Consider the following 14,427-nt stretch of genomic DNA (forward strand, 5'->3'; position numbering starts at 1 on the left):
TATTTTTCCAGTAGGATGACATTTTGGTTAGGTTTCACACGGGATAATGCCACCTTGGAAGGAGTAATCTCAATATCCTTGCACAAAAATCATAATCTTTACTGGTCACAATGTGACACAGATCAACAGCAAAATAGAACCAAGTGAACACAGCTTCCCCCATCCGGAAATCAGAAGCTCTTAATTATTGAGTCTTTTTCTCCCCCAGTAAATATTTACTGAGACCCTACCATGTATTAACCATGTCTATGTGCTAGGACTTCAGCAACAAGACAAAGTTATGCCCAGAAAGAGTTTACATTGCAGTTGGGGAGCAAGACAATAGGTGCTATGGAGAGGGTAAAGGTGTAGAGACTCAAGGAAGGGTAGGTAGTAGAAAGAGATGGGCTGTGATTTTAGGTCGCCTCTCAAGTGAAGTGAAGTGAAAATCACTCAGTGTCCGACTCTTTGTGACCCCATGGACCATACAGTCCATGGAATTCTCCAGGCCAGAATACTGGTGGGGGTCGCCATTCTCCAGGGGATCTTCCCAACCAGGGATCGAACTCTTGTCTCCTGCATTCTTTACCAGCTGAGCCACCAGGGAAGCCCAAGAATACTGGAGTGGGTAGCCTATCCCTTCTCCAGCGGATCTTCCTGAGCCAGGAATCAAACCGGGGTCTCCTGCATTGCAGGCGGATTCTTTACCAGCTGAGCTACCAGCACCTCTGGAAGATGACATTTGAGCAGCATTGGGATAAAGGGATTGTGGGTCACAGGAAAGAGAAAATGTGTTTTATCTATCAGCTTCTCATTGTCAGTGTCATGCAAGACATTCAGCAGTTTATTGCTCCTCCTGTCCCATATGCAGCGGTGCTTAGGGACAGGATTACTGCTTCAAAAACTCCTATAGAGCAGTTCTCTTTTTAGGAAAAGAGAAGGATGAGGAGCACACAGCTGCTCATTCACAGCAGTCTTGACTCCCAGCTGAGCAAGAATTATGGCGATGCACTGCTCTGGCCATGGAGAGAGGGCCTTGGTCAGACAGTCAGGTCACCCCTGCTTCTACTACCTGATCCATGAACCATGTCAGAAATGACTGTTGGAGCAGATACTTTCCTTGGGGCTGTACATCATTGTCAGTTCTTTTTCTACTGATACAGATTTGAAGGCCTGACTGTTTCTTTAAAGGAGCTAAATAGAGATAGCACATTTTCAGGCCAGAATTAAGGTTTCTGTGGCTTTAAGATTTCCTTAAAACCCTAATAGGCTTCTAATTGTTTCCAGTCAGTTCCTTGTGCAGATAACCATAACCAAAGTCTTTTCTAGTCCTAGTTCTTAAGCCTGCTTTATTTCTTTGCTTCCTTGTGTCCATACTTAACTCTTTCATCTTAATGGAGGCCACCTTGAGGCTAGCTTAAATAATAGGGTTGTTTGGGAAGGTGACACCCTTACCCTGATCCTCACCACAAGGCGTGGATCCCTATATTTATATTAATGTTCAGGACATAAAAGCAGTTGTCTTTTTCAACCCTGGGAGGCCTGAAATTTCTGGACATTCTCATTTCCTGCCATTTCTGCTTGCAAAAACAGCTAGTCCTTGCCTGAGCCCACCTCTTTCTTAAGATACCTTATAAAAGCAACAAGGAGCAGCACATATACAAAGATTTTCATTTTTTAAAATGATATCCCCTTTATCTGGATATATACTGTACCTTCCAAGTGAGCATAAGTAATGATTTTACAAAATGACATGTGTCATAAGCTTTCCAGCCTACAAACAGCAGCTGTATAGTTAATACCATAACTGTAGCATACCACCTCTTCAAAGAAGAGAGAATTCCAATACTATGTAAATTCTTTTAAAGCATCAAAAAAGAAACACTTACAAATTATTCCCGAGAAGTCATTGATATCTACACCCAGAAAAAGTGTTTTCATATGTGCACAAATATACACACATATACAGATATGACTATCAATGCAAAAGCCCTAAATAAATGATTAGCAAGTACAGTCCAGGAATATACTGAAAGAATCCATTGCAATCAAGTTGACAGAAACCTTTATGTGGGTAAAGGGCTAACAAAATCCTTTCCCCTTCTGCATGAGAATTTGACCTTATGCTAACTTTTTAGCACTGTTCCCCTGGCAACCTGATAAAGTGATTTGTGAACCATGTTGCTGGTAAAAATGGACCCCTGATTGGTAAACTGCATTTAGACAAGGAGAACCACCTATGCCTGATGCATAGCATTGGACCGACCTGAGTTCAGTGCCTCTTCTAACTGGGCATGTCCCTTGCAGAGGCCTTGGACATTAGGCCAATGGAATTGTCACGAGAGATGGAACCAAAGATGGATCACCATTGGTTGAATCTGCAGATGTGGGCCATATACTGGACCACAATCTTTTATTTGAGGGTCTTGAGCATCTGTGGAGTTCGGTCTCCATGGGGGTCCTGAAACCAGTCCCCTGTCGATATAGAGGGACCACTGTCTTTAGTGCCAATAATTCTCATCCATCTTCAAATAATTCTGCAGTGACAATGGAAGACTATTTGATGGGCCTTCGGTTCTATTTTAAACATCACCAGAAGAACTGAAATAGGCATGAATGGCTCACCAACAAATTAGAAAGAAGTTTCAAGAGTTATGAAATAGTCATGTTAAGTTTCCTAACTTTCAACTCTTTTAAATTTGTATCGTAATACTGGAGTGAGTTGCCATTTCCTACTCCAGGGGATCTTCATGACCCAGGGACTGGACCCACATCTCTTATGTTTTCTGCATTGGCAGGTGGATTCTTTACCACTGCACCACCTGGGCATGATCTGATGCAAATTTCAAAAAATTTTATTCATGTTTTTGTGTATAAAATAGAAAGATTCTTCTGTGCTGTCAATACATTTTTAGTATCACAAAACCAGGAGGGGTAACACTAGCCAGCTCCTTTAACACGTTACTCACAATCTCTTTGGCTTAACAGAATTAAATTCCTTTCATTTGTGCACAGATTTAATGAAGGTTGGACAGTTTTCCTAAGTGGTCCTTTACAAGTGGCTCTTCAGGGATCTGGGCTCCTTCTGTCCTGTGGTTCTGTCTTTCCGGAGTTCTCCTCCTGTAGCCATAAGGCCAAGGGAGAGAGAGAGCCCAGGCAGTCATTTCTGGGGGTTGTGGCACTCCACTGGCTACTACCCAGTTACATGGCTCCAACTTAACTGCGAGAGAATTTGGAATGAATATTTTTCCAGTGTGCCAAGGAGGAAAATGAAAACTTTTCATCTAACACCTAGCATTGCCTTTGCCTCAAGAAATCAGTGAACTTTGTATTTAACTACTGCCAGAAAGGAAGCCTAACATTTAACTATGACATCACTGAAAAATCATTATACTTGGAAATCATTCTCCAAAATTCACTTAGTCAATGATTTTCATCATACAGCGGGCCAATATATCTACTTGGGAATTCTTAATATATAACTCACCCAATTAAATTAGGTAAACTGTATATAATACCTAATCAAGCAGCTGGTACATGTAGTAAGTACTCAACAAACACTGACTCAACTCAAGGGAAGGTTTTACTACTGGGAATTAAATGCTTCTCTAAGATTTTCTTTTATGACCAAGACAGGCATCTTCAAACACTTGCCTTAACATTTTCTATGCCTAAACCAGCTCTGATAATGCTATGTTGTGAATCTCTAATCTCAGTTTAGCTTTTATCAAAGTATTTGAGCAAATTCAGTTGCCTAAAATCCTCTTGCATCTCACTGCCACATGGGGGAAGTACTAGTTAAGCTTTTCACCTTTGCTACTAAAATATCAACCTACTCTTCTGGTCTCTAAAGCATGGCTCTGTTCTCAAACAACATGGAAGACCATTCTTTAGGCAAAACTTTGGTGCTTATAGAAATCCTTCTTAAATGATATTTATAGAAGCCAGTCTAGGTAGGGGGTGTGCTATCTAACAACCCCTGTGGTTTACCCAAACATTAACTCAATCAAGTTAGTCTCTTGGAATTTAACCTGGAACCTGGAAGACTCTTACTAAATTGGGTTTACAGCTTTAATGAGTTTATTATAGGATATAGCTAAATAAGATCTCCACCTGTACTTTCTGGAAGATTGTCATGGATGTTATCTGATATATCTGTCTCCATCCCTTAAAGTAGTTAATTTCTTACAGAATTTCAGGCCAATAAACATGTTTCTTTGGAGAAAATTTTGTCTTCTATTTTCTGATGAATACTTACTGTATCAAGTTTCCTTTTTAAAAGTGGGTTCCAGAAAACTATGGAGACAGTAAAAAGATCAGTGTTGACAAGGAGAAGGGGATGATGAACAGAGCACAGAGAATGTTTAGGGCAGTGGGACTATTCTGTATCATATGATGATTGTGGGAAAATGCCATTATACATTTTTTGAAACCCACAGAATGTACAACACCAAGAGTGAACCTTAGTGTAAACTATGGACTTTGGGCGATTATGTACTAATGTAGGTGCACTCACTGTGACAAATGTACCACTTTGATGGGGGACATTGATAATGAGGAGGGGAAGGGGGTGTATGGAAAATCTCTGAACCCTCCTTTCAGTTTCGCTGTGAATCTAAAACTGCTCTAAAAAATAAATCCATTAAAATTTTTTAAAAGAGAGGGTTTATAATTTTACCATTAATTTTCCTCAATAATTTAAATTTTATGTGGCAGTTGTGTTTAATGTATTTACTTTAAATTATGGATGATTAAAATTTTCATGTAAACATGGAATATAAATAAATTATATATGTATTTATTATTATACAATATATTATATGATATATATGATATGTAATATGTAATTATTATAAAATTATATGTTTTTTATATAAATTATATAAATACAATTTTAAAGTGTCTACTACAAAGCTCAGAGTTAAATTCTGCCTTGAGTTATTTAAACTCTTGGAGTGGATTAGCGTGTGTGCTCATTTCTTTCATTCACTAGTCCCAGTTTTCTCTTTCTGTTTTATTTCCTAACATGCTGTGATATGATGGGCTTCCCTGGTGGCTCAGATGGTAAAGAATCCGCCTGCAATGTGGGAGACCTGGGTTCAATGTAATAAATGTATATTTAGTCTTTGTTCTGGTTCCTGGCACAGAGCTTCTAAAACCTTTGTAATCACCTGAATAATTAAGGGTGAGTGGAGTGTCTTTTGTTATTCACGATAAGTCCCTTTTGACCACGTTGTTGTTTAGACCCTAAGTTGTGTCCAACTCTTACAAACTCATGGACTGTAGCCCGCCAGGCCCCTCTGTCCATGGGATTTTCCAGGCAAGAATACTGGAGTAGGTTGCCATTTCCTTTTCCAGGGGATCTTCCCAACCCAGGGATTGAACCTGTGTCTCCTGCGATGGCAGGCGTTTTCTTCATCGCTAAGCCACCAAGGAAACCCCATTTTGATCATACTTGTGTTTAAGTTAGTGAGGTGATTCTCTATGGAACTCTAGATACCTTAGGATGGGGGCTGGTTGCTAGAGAAACCAACCATGTGATTAGATGGTTGGAACTTTCAGCCCCATCCTGAGATCTCTGAGGAGGGGAGAATGGCTGGAGACTGAGTTAATGGCTAAAGATTTAATCAGCCATGGCTACATAAGGAAGTCTCCATAAAGGCTTAAAAGGAGTGGGGTTCAGAATGATTCCAGATTGTTGAAGGCATCCATATTACCAGGAGGGTAGTGATCTGGAGAGGGCATGAAGCTACCCCGCTTTTGATACGTATGTTGCCCTTGTATCTCCACTTGGCTGTTCCTGAGCTATATCCCTTATAATAAACTGGTGATGGTAAGTAAAGTATTTCTTTGAGTTCTATGAGCCATTCTAGCAAAGTATTAAACTCAAGGAGAGAGTCATGGGAACCTCTGGTTTATAGCCAGTCAGAAGTTCCAGTGACAAGCTAGGACAAGTGACAAGCGTCTGAAGTGGGGACAGTCTTATGGGACTGAGCCCTTAACTTGTGGAGTTTTTGCTAACTCTGGGTAGTTAGTGTCATAATGAATTAAATTGCAGGGCACCCAGCTGGTGTCACAGAGAATTGGAGAACTGCTTGGCATGGAAAGCCCACACATTTGGTGTCAGAAGTATTGTGAGTAGGAAGAAATAGAGTTTTCTTTTATTACCCTTATTTTATATTATCATTTCTTGAGGGTTTTCTCCAAGTTCATTTTGGAAAGAAACAAGGCCAAAATAAGTTCAATAAGTAAAAAGATAAAAATATAGTCTCCCAACTATTAAGATTTAGGTTTGATCTAAAAGCTGTAGCTTAATTGTTGTTTTAGGATTTCCCATCAAAAATTGCTTTTTCCCTGCTTCTAACACTAAGTTATGTTCTCCAGAAATTCTTTAAATTTTGAATTGTTTTAGCTTACTTGTAATATATATAGTTCACATTCTTTGTAACAGTTCACTTTTGCACCCCCCCATTCAAACAATAAAATCTGTCTCCCATAGAATAAGTTTTTCTAAATGAAGGTGTGAATACAACTCCAAGACCTCACAGCTCTTTGTTGGGAAGTTCCTTATGTGAAACGTAAATGAGCGAAGACCATGTTTACTTGTCTGTCCCAGATGATAAAGAACCCACCTGCTAATGCAGGACATGTAAGGGATGTGGGTTCGATCCCTGGGTTGGGAAGATCCCTTGGAGGTGGGCAGGGCATCCCACTCCAGTATTCTTGCCTGGAGAATCCCATGGACAGAGGAGCCTGGTGGGCTACACTCCATGGGGTCACAAAGAGCTGGACACGACTGAAGTGACTCACGCATGTCCCGGCTGGAGAAAACAAAACACCATACAATACACCGACAAGCTATATGGTCTACTGAATGAGAAAGCCCTACTCCCCAGTGCAAATAAGATGAAATATAAATTTGTGAAAATTGAACAACTGAAAGTATTGCTTGATGAATGTTTTTAATTACCGTGTCTTCAACTCTGGTAAATGTGCATATTAACTACAATGTACTAATTTACAAAATAATCCATCAAAAAAATCAAATCACTCTAGCAGTATTGTCTTGTTTGTTTAAATACATATCTGGAAATACTGTGGCTTGGAAGAACTTTACTTAAGGAAAAATTAATGCAGGATAGCACTTGATGGTTGTTCAGGCTTCAAGTTTAATTTTACTCTGATAAATACCAGTTGAGCTCTAACTGGACCTCTCTGAACCTCAGTTTCCTCTTCTATTATAAAGGAATACTGTATTGTGTATACATAATTTCCTGTATATTATGATGTTTTGACATCATAAGAAACCATTCTGGCTGCAGAGAGACTGCCCCTCCCTGGTCGAGCTGATTCTTACAGATGGCAAATGGCCCAGCCTGGAGCATGACTTTGATATGCAAACTAACCTTTCCAGAGCCCTATCTCTTCTATCTGGTGCATATTCAATCCACCCCAGAGGCAATATTCCTCTGCTTTAATTATCCCAGGGCCAGGTGCCAGGAACTAGGGATCACTCTACAGGTCAGAGCCAACACACAATATTCCAACTTGCCAGTCCTAAACTGTTTACCCTGCCCTGCCTTGCCTTTTGCATGATCACCTCAATAAAATAGCCTAAGTGCTTCCCCCACCCCAACTCCTGTCTTCTGCCTTCTAACCACCCTGTTTTTTCCCATTGGCCTTGCTTGGTGTGCCTCCTGCCTCTAGGACCTGTGAGTATAATAAACCTTGTTTCTTCCTGACTATCTCATTAAAGAATATAAAACAACCAACATGTGTCTTGCAGAGTTACTGTGAAAACACAATGCCATCATTACCATCCCTAGTACGGAGAAAACCTTCAGTGAAGAGTTGCTGTTAGGAAAAGTAAGCCTAACCTAGGAAGTATTAATATAATTCCATTATTAATGATCTGGACCACCATCCATGCTCATACTTTATCTGAATATAAAGCTTTGGAGGGCCTGCACCTCTGTCTCTTGACACAGCATCTGAGATAGAAAGGAATGCTGGACCATTTCTGCATTCTTATGAACACGTCTTTTTTTTTTTTTTTTTGCCACAGGGATTTCCTGTCTCTTACTCTCATAGAGGCTGGAAGCAGAGGCTCCTATCTTTCAACAACAGGTATGAATTCTGCCAACAGTCTAGCCAACTAATGCTTCCAGATAAGGAGGGATTCACCTGGACTAGAGACATAAAGAGTTTATTATTTTAATGAATTAAAGATGAAAGTGGAACATACCAACTCAAAAGAAGGCAACGAAAACACTGACTGGGTTTGATACCCAGGTTTGGTTTCTAAGAGCAGCACCAAATGCTCCCCATCAGGCGGGAGATGTTTTCTCGGCTCGTGTCAACCCTTGGCGCAAGCAGCTCGTTTCTTTATAGTCTCAGAGAGAGATTTTATTTTGAACAGGTATCTACTGCCTAACTCTTGTGTGTGTCGTACTGTGTCATAGCTATGTCCTATCCAGCCTTTCAGGCGGGCCTCATCCCTCAGAGTCATTTAATTTGGTTTTGTTTTCTAAAAACAAACAAAACAAACCCCTACAAAACCTATAAAAAAGATTATGGTCACCATGCTGTTGCCTTTTGTATGGTAGTGAGTCCATCATTTTTACTCATCAAAAGTAACCCCAGGATGAGCTAGGAGAAAGGAGATTAAAATCTAATAGGTTAGACATATGCTATTATATATAGAATGGATAACAACAAGGTCCTACTGTATAGGACAGAGAACTGTATTCAATATCCTATAAACCATAACAGAAAAGCATATTTAAAAAAGAATGTATATATATAAAACTGAATCACTTTGCTATACAGCAAAAATTAATACAACATTGTAAACCATCTATACATCAAATAAATTCTTTTAAATGTAAAAATAAAAAAAAAAATTACAGATAAGGAGTAAAGGCTCCCAAGGACTTTAGTAACATCCTGGAAACTAAAGGGGTCATACAACTAAAGATTCCTCAAGTTACTGATAATGGGATTTATGAAGGAATGAAGGAATATGTTGGCCTTACCATCTGTGGGAAAGGTGTGGGGCTCCTTAGGGATGTTTCTCTCCTTTCCCACTGACCTACCTGTGTCTTTAACATTTATTTTCTCCACTAAAAGTTTGACAAGTTGTTTGGAACATTATCACATTTATTATTAATTTTTTGGAAATAGTCATGCTGCTTGAAATATGAAAGGTAAGAACATCAGATATGCAACAAAATCAAAGACAAGAGTTCCAGTTCTAACAGTGGTGGACAAGGATGTTTTGAACCAACCCTCTCTTTGAGAATTAGAAATGTCACCTAGGTGGTAAGGAACTGGGTTAGTAGGGTCTGGATATGGGGACAGAGGGAGGCCCAAACAAATGAGTGTGAAATTCATTGCTTTTCTTTTCAGTGTGTGTGTGTGTGTGTGTGAGTGAGTGTGTGTGTGTGTGTGTGTGTGCACGCGCGCTCAGTCATATCCAACTCTTTGTGACCCCATGGATTGTAGCCTGACAGGCTCCTCTGTCCATGGGATTCCCCAGGCAAGAATACTGAAGAGGGTTACCATTTCCGACTCCAGGGGATCTTCCCAATCCAGGGATTGAACCCACGTCTCTAGTGTCTCCTGCATTGGCAGGCGGAGCCTTTACCACTGTGCCACCCAGGAAGCCCCTTTTCTTCTTCAGGCAAATGCCAATTCTAAAAGTGGGACCTGAGAGACTGGACCCTGAGTAGAGCTTTCTGCAGATGTGTGGGTCATGGGAAGAAATATTAGCAGTCAGAGCTTGCCAAGGAGGATGGGACCTGGTAAACCAGCAACCCCCTCCCCTCCAGGGGCTGTTTTGGAATCTCAAAGGGGTATATTCCAAGAACAAGAGTATGCTGGATGGGTAGAGACTAGAGACTAGCCTCACAAAGACCAGAGCCTGATTGCCTAGGTGATCTGTGTCTGCTAGTACTCTAGCACAGCTGCTTGCCAGAGGCAAACTGAACCCTTTCTGGAGGGAGATAACATCACCTATGACCACAGATTATCTCTGAATGTTTTATTGCAAAATCTAGCAATCAGTTAAAAAGTATCAAGCACATAAAAAGATGAGACTCAAAGGAAAAGAGAAAACGATGGAAATGGGCTTATAGGGAATATGGACTTCAGAGTTATTCAGTAAGAATTTTTGAAAATTAGGGTTAACGCATTTAAGAAATTAGAAGGCCAGAATGATAAAACTGGGAGAGAATAGGAAATGAAGATAAAAGTTAAAAAAGACAATTCTAGAATTCAAAATACAATAATTGATATTAAGATTACAGTGAATAGGTTTAAATAACGATTAGATACAGTTGAACAAGAATCGGGTAAGTGAGAAGAAAGCATCGAGGTTGAATCATGGAGAGACAAAAGGATGGAAAATACACACAAGAGTATGAGTGACATCAGGGAACAGGTGAAAAAGTCTAAAATATATGAACTGTAAACCCAGAATGAGAGAGAGAGATGGCAGGACAGAGAGAATGGGACAGAATAAAGGTATGCAGAGATAATGACTGAGAATTTTCCAAAATTTCTGAAAAATATCAAGCCAGATTTAAAAAGCATCACGAACCCCAAGTAGGATGTTATAAAGAAAACCATATCTAGATGATACTGGTAAGATCAGAGATAAAAATCTTAAAGCAGTTAAAGATACACAAACTTTACTGGCTATTCTTACTTCCTTTCCTAGGGTGGGGTGAAGAGGAGAGTTTTGTGTGGGGGTCTGTACAGAACATGGGCATTGAACTTGGCTTTGCTTTACTCTGTGATCTGTCCATTCATTGTCAGGTATACTTAGGGGACACCGAAGCAGCATTCCTGTTTCAGAATCTTTACAGCATTTTCTTATGACAGTGGATATTCACTTGGACTTAAATTCTGCTCTGCACTGTATATATAAGTAGGTTTGAGCGCTTGTGATGGAGTGGGTGAGTGCATGCTCAGTTGCTAAGTCATAGTCAACTCTTTGTGACCCCAAGGACTGTAGCCTGTCAGGCTCCTCTGACCATGGGCTTTTCCAGGCAAGAATACTGGAGTAGGTTAACATTTCCTTCTCCATATGATGAGGTACGAAGAAGGCAATGGCACCCCACTCCAGTACTCTTGCCTGGAAAATCCCATGGATGGAGGAGCCTGGTAGGCTGTAGTCCATGGGGTCGCTAAGAGTTGGACACAACTGAGCATCTTCACTTTCACTTTTCACTTTCATGCATTGGAGAAGGAAATGGCAAACTACTCTGGTGTTTTTGCCTGGAGAATCCTAGGGACAGGGCAGCCTCATAGGCTGCCATCTATGGGGTCGCACAGAGTCTGACACGACTGAAGCGACTTAGCAGCAGCAGCAGCAGTGGCATGATGAGGTAGACCCCATTATGATGCCCAATTTTAGGCAAGCAAACCAGGGCTTGGAAAAGTTGTCATGTGGCTCAGGTCAGAGGGCTAGTAAGAAGTAAAGCCTGACTTCATGACTCTTGCTCCCCTCACCTATGTTATCCAGTGGAAAGTGTAAACTTCTGATGGGACATTACAACCCAACTTTTCATTCTCTCTCATACCACCTATCCTCGACTTGCTCAAATAATACTAACAACCCTCCCAATGATGACTGACTTTCTTGAGCACATACAATATACCAGCACTCATTTACTTCTCACATCCTTTTTGTGAAGTAGGTAGTGGTATTCTCCCATTTTACATATTAAAACACTGAGGCACAAAGAGGTTAAGTAACTTGCAAGGTCCACAGCTGTTCAGTGGTGAAGCTGGAATCCAAAACTAGGCAGTTTGGGACTTCCCTGGTGGTACAGAAGTTAAGAATCTGCCTGCCAAAGCAGGTGCCACCAGTTCGATTCCTGGTCCACGAAGATCACACATGCCATGGAGCAGCCAAGTCTGTGTGCCACCACTACTGAGCCCGAGTGCTGCAACTACAGAAGCCCATGTGCCTAGAGTCTGTGTTCTGCAACAGGAGAAGCCACTGTGATGAGAAGCCTGTGCACCACAGTGAAGAGTAGACCCACTCACTGCACCTAGAGGAAGTCCATGCAAAGCAACGAAGATCCAGCACAACCAAAATAAATAAGTGAATAAGGAAAGAATTAAAAAAACAACAAAACAATTGGGCAGTTTGGCTTCAGAGCCTGTTTCTGACCATCATGTTTCTCTGCTCTTTGTGCATGCGTGCTCAGTCATGTGGAGAAGGAAATGGCAACCCACTCCAGTATTCTTGCCTGGAGAATCCCAGGGACGGCGGAGCCTGGTGGGCTGCTGTCTATGGGGTCGCACAAAGTTGGACACGACTGAAGCGACTTAGCAGCAGCAGCAGCAGCTCAGTCATGTCTGACTCTTTGTGACCCCACAGACTGTAGCCCACCAAATTCTTCTGTTTGGGATTTCCCAAGCAAGAATACTGGAGTGAGTTGGCATTTCCTCCTCCAGGGGATCTTCCTGACCCAGGGATCAAAACTGAGTCTCTTGCGTCTCCTGCTTGGCAGGTGAATTCTTTGCCACTGGGTCACCTGGAAAGCCTTACTGTTATTCATTAACAGAAGTAAAGGGAAAGAGAGTGAACTGTGTCCACCAGGACAAGGTTGGAAGCATCGTAATTGTGGCTGTTAAAACAGCACACAATTTGGCTATGAATGACCTTATTTGTAGAGACATCAAGAAAAGGCAAATGATCTCACAGGAAACTTCAAGCTAATCCATTAGGCTTTGGGGCCTTCTTCAGAGCCTATGCGGTCATGTGTATTTTCCCCACAAGGTGAATGTTTAACTCATGTCTTTACCACAATTATTTTTATCACATATATTTCATTCTCTTATTTGTGTATCTCTCCAAGTTCATTTTACTTTTACCTATCCCTTAGGTTGGGGCTTCCCAGGTGGCACAATAGTAAAGAACCTGCCTGTTAATGCAGGAAATGCAAGAGACATGGGTTCGATCCCTGGGTTGGGAAGATCCCCTGGGGTAGGAAATGGCAACCCATTTCAGTATTCTTGCCTGGAAATCCTATGGATAGAGGACCCTGACAGAGTACAGTCCATGGGGTCACAAAGAGTTGGACATAACTGAGCGACTGAGTGCACACATCCCTTGCTAAGTTGCTTCAGTCGTGTCCGACTCAATGCGACCCCATAGACGGCAGCCCACCAGGCTCCGCTGTCCCTGGGATTCTCCAGGCAAGAACACTGGAGTGGGTTGCCATGTCCTTCTCCAATGCATGAAAGTGAAAAGGGAAAGTGAAGTCGCTCAGTCGTGTCCGACTCTTCGCGACCCCATGGACTGCAGCCCACCAGGCTCCTCCATCCATGGGATTTTCCAGGCAAGAGGACTGGAGTGGGTGCCATCGCCTTCTCTGACACATCCCTTAGGTAAAAGATAAATGAACTGACTTCATACCAGAAATAGTCCTTTGCTGGATCCCAAACAAGTTGAAGCTGGACAAGAATGCTAAGACCCCCAGCTCTTGTTTAGCAAACTTTAGAAGGAGAAAATCACCATGACAAGAACAGGCCTACTGCTCAGGGAAGATGGTAAATGTTAACAGATGCCAGGAGGAGACAAAGCCAGTCAATAGCTGCTGTTCTTCTCCTTCAAGGAAAATGAAACATGTTCACATTGAAAAGAGTAGGGCAAATGTAAAGTGAGGCATAAATTTTACAACGCACTCTCTATAAAGGAATTAAATTACAAATTATGATGGTATGATTTCCTCCAAGGCCATATATATCTAATCCAATACTGTAATTAACATTGAGTTTTAAATGTCGCTAGTCTCAGAAGAGTGAATCCACAAGTCTTGGGTGGAAGTATTTCAGAGAGGATGTCATTATCAAATACTCCCTTGCTGTCAATGGAGTCAGACGTGGAATTTCTAAAATAGGAAGGCTTCACTCGAGGTCTTGGGGCTCATTTGGTTGCAAGGAACACAACCTCACTCTGGCTACTTCACGTTAAGAAGATTTATTATACAGAAGCTCCTCACAGAATTCAAGACAGGAAGGACAGTCGAGCCCCGTCGGGAATTAGACTTGGAAACTGAAGAGGCTTTGGGGCTATGCAGCTGTTCTGGGGCTGCACGTTCTCGTGCGCATTTTTCTGTTTCCCCTGCCTTGTCCATCCCCTCCCTGCAGACCAGCTCTCTGTGTGAGCGCCACACACACACGGCTGTTAATAGCTGTCACAGTGTCTCATTCCACAGGACCCCGAAGCCCTCATCACCACCAGCACATGACCTCCCAGCCTGTGTCTCTCAGTTCAAATTCTCAAGAGAAAAATAATCTGACTGGTCTGGTTCATGGATCACCTAATTAAGAAGGGTTGGGTTTATTTGGTATAAACATAGGGAAGATAGGCTCAGAGCTCTAGTCGGCCAAGGGATAGAGGGGTTCTTCAAGAGAACCGGGAGGAAATCT

Source organism: Bos taurus, chromosome 6 (genome assembly GCF_002263795.3).
Source record: "Bos taurus isolate L1 Dominette 01449 registration number 42190680 breed Hereford chromosome 6, ARS-UCD2.0, whole genome shotgun sequence".
NCBI lineage: Eukaryota > Metazoa > Chordata > Mammalia > Artiodactyla > Bovidae > Bos > Bos taurus.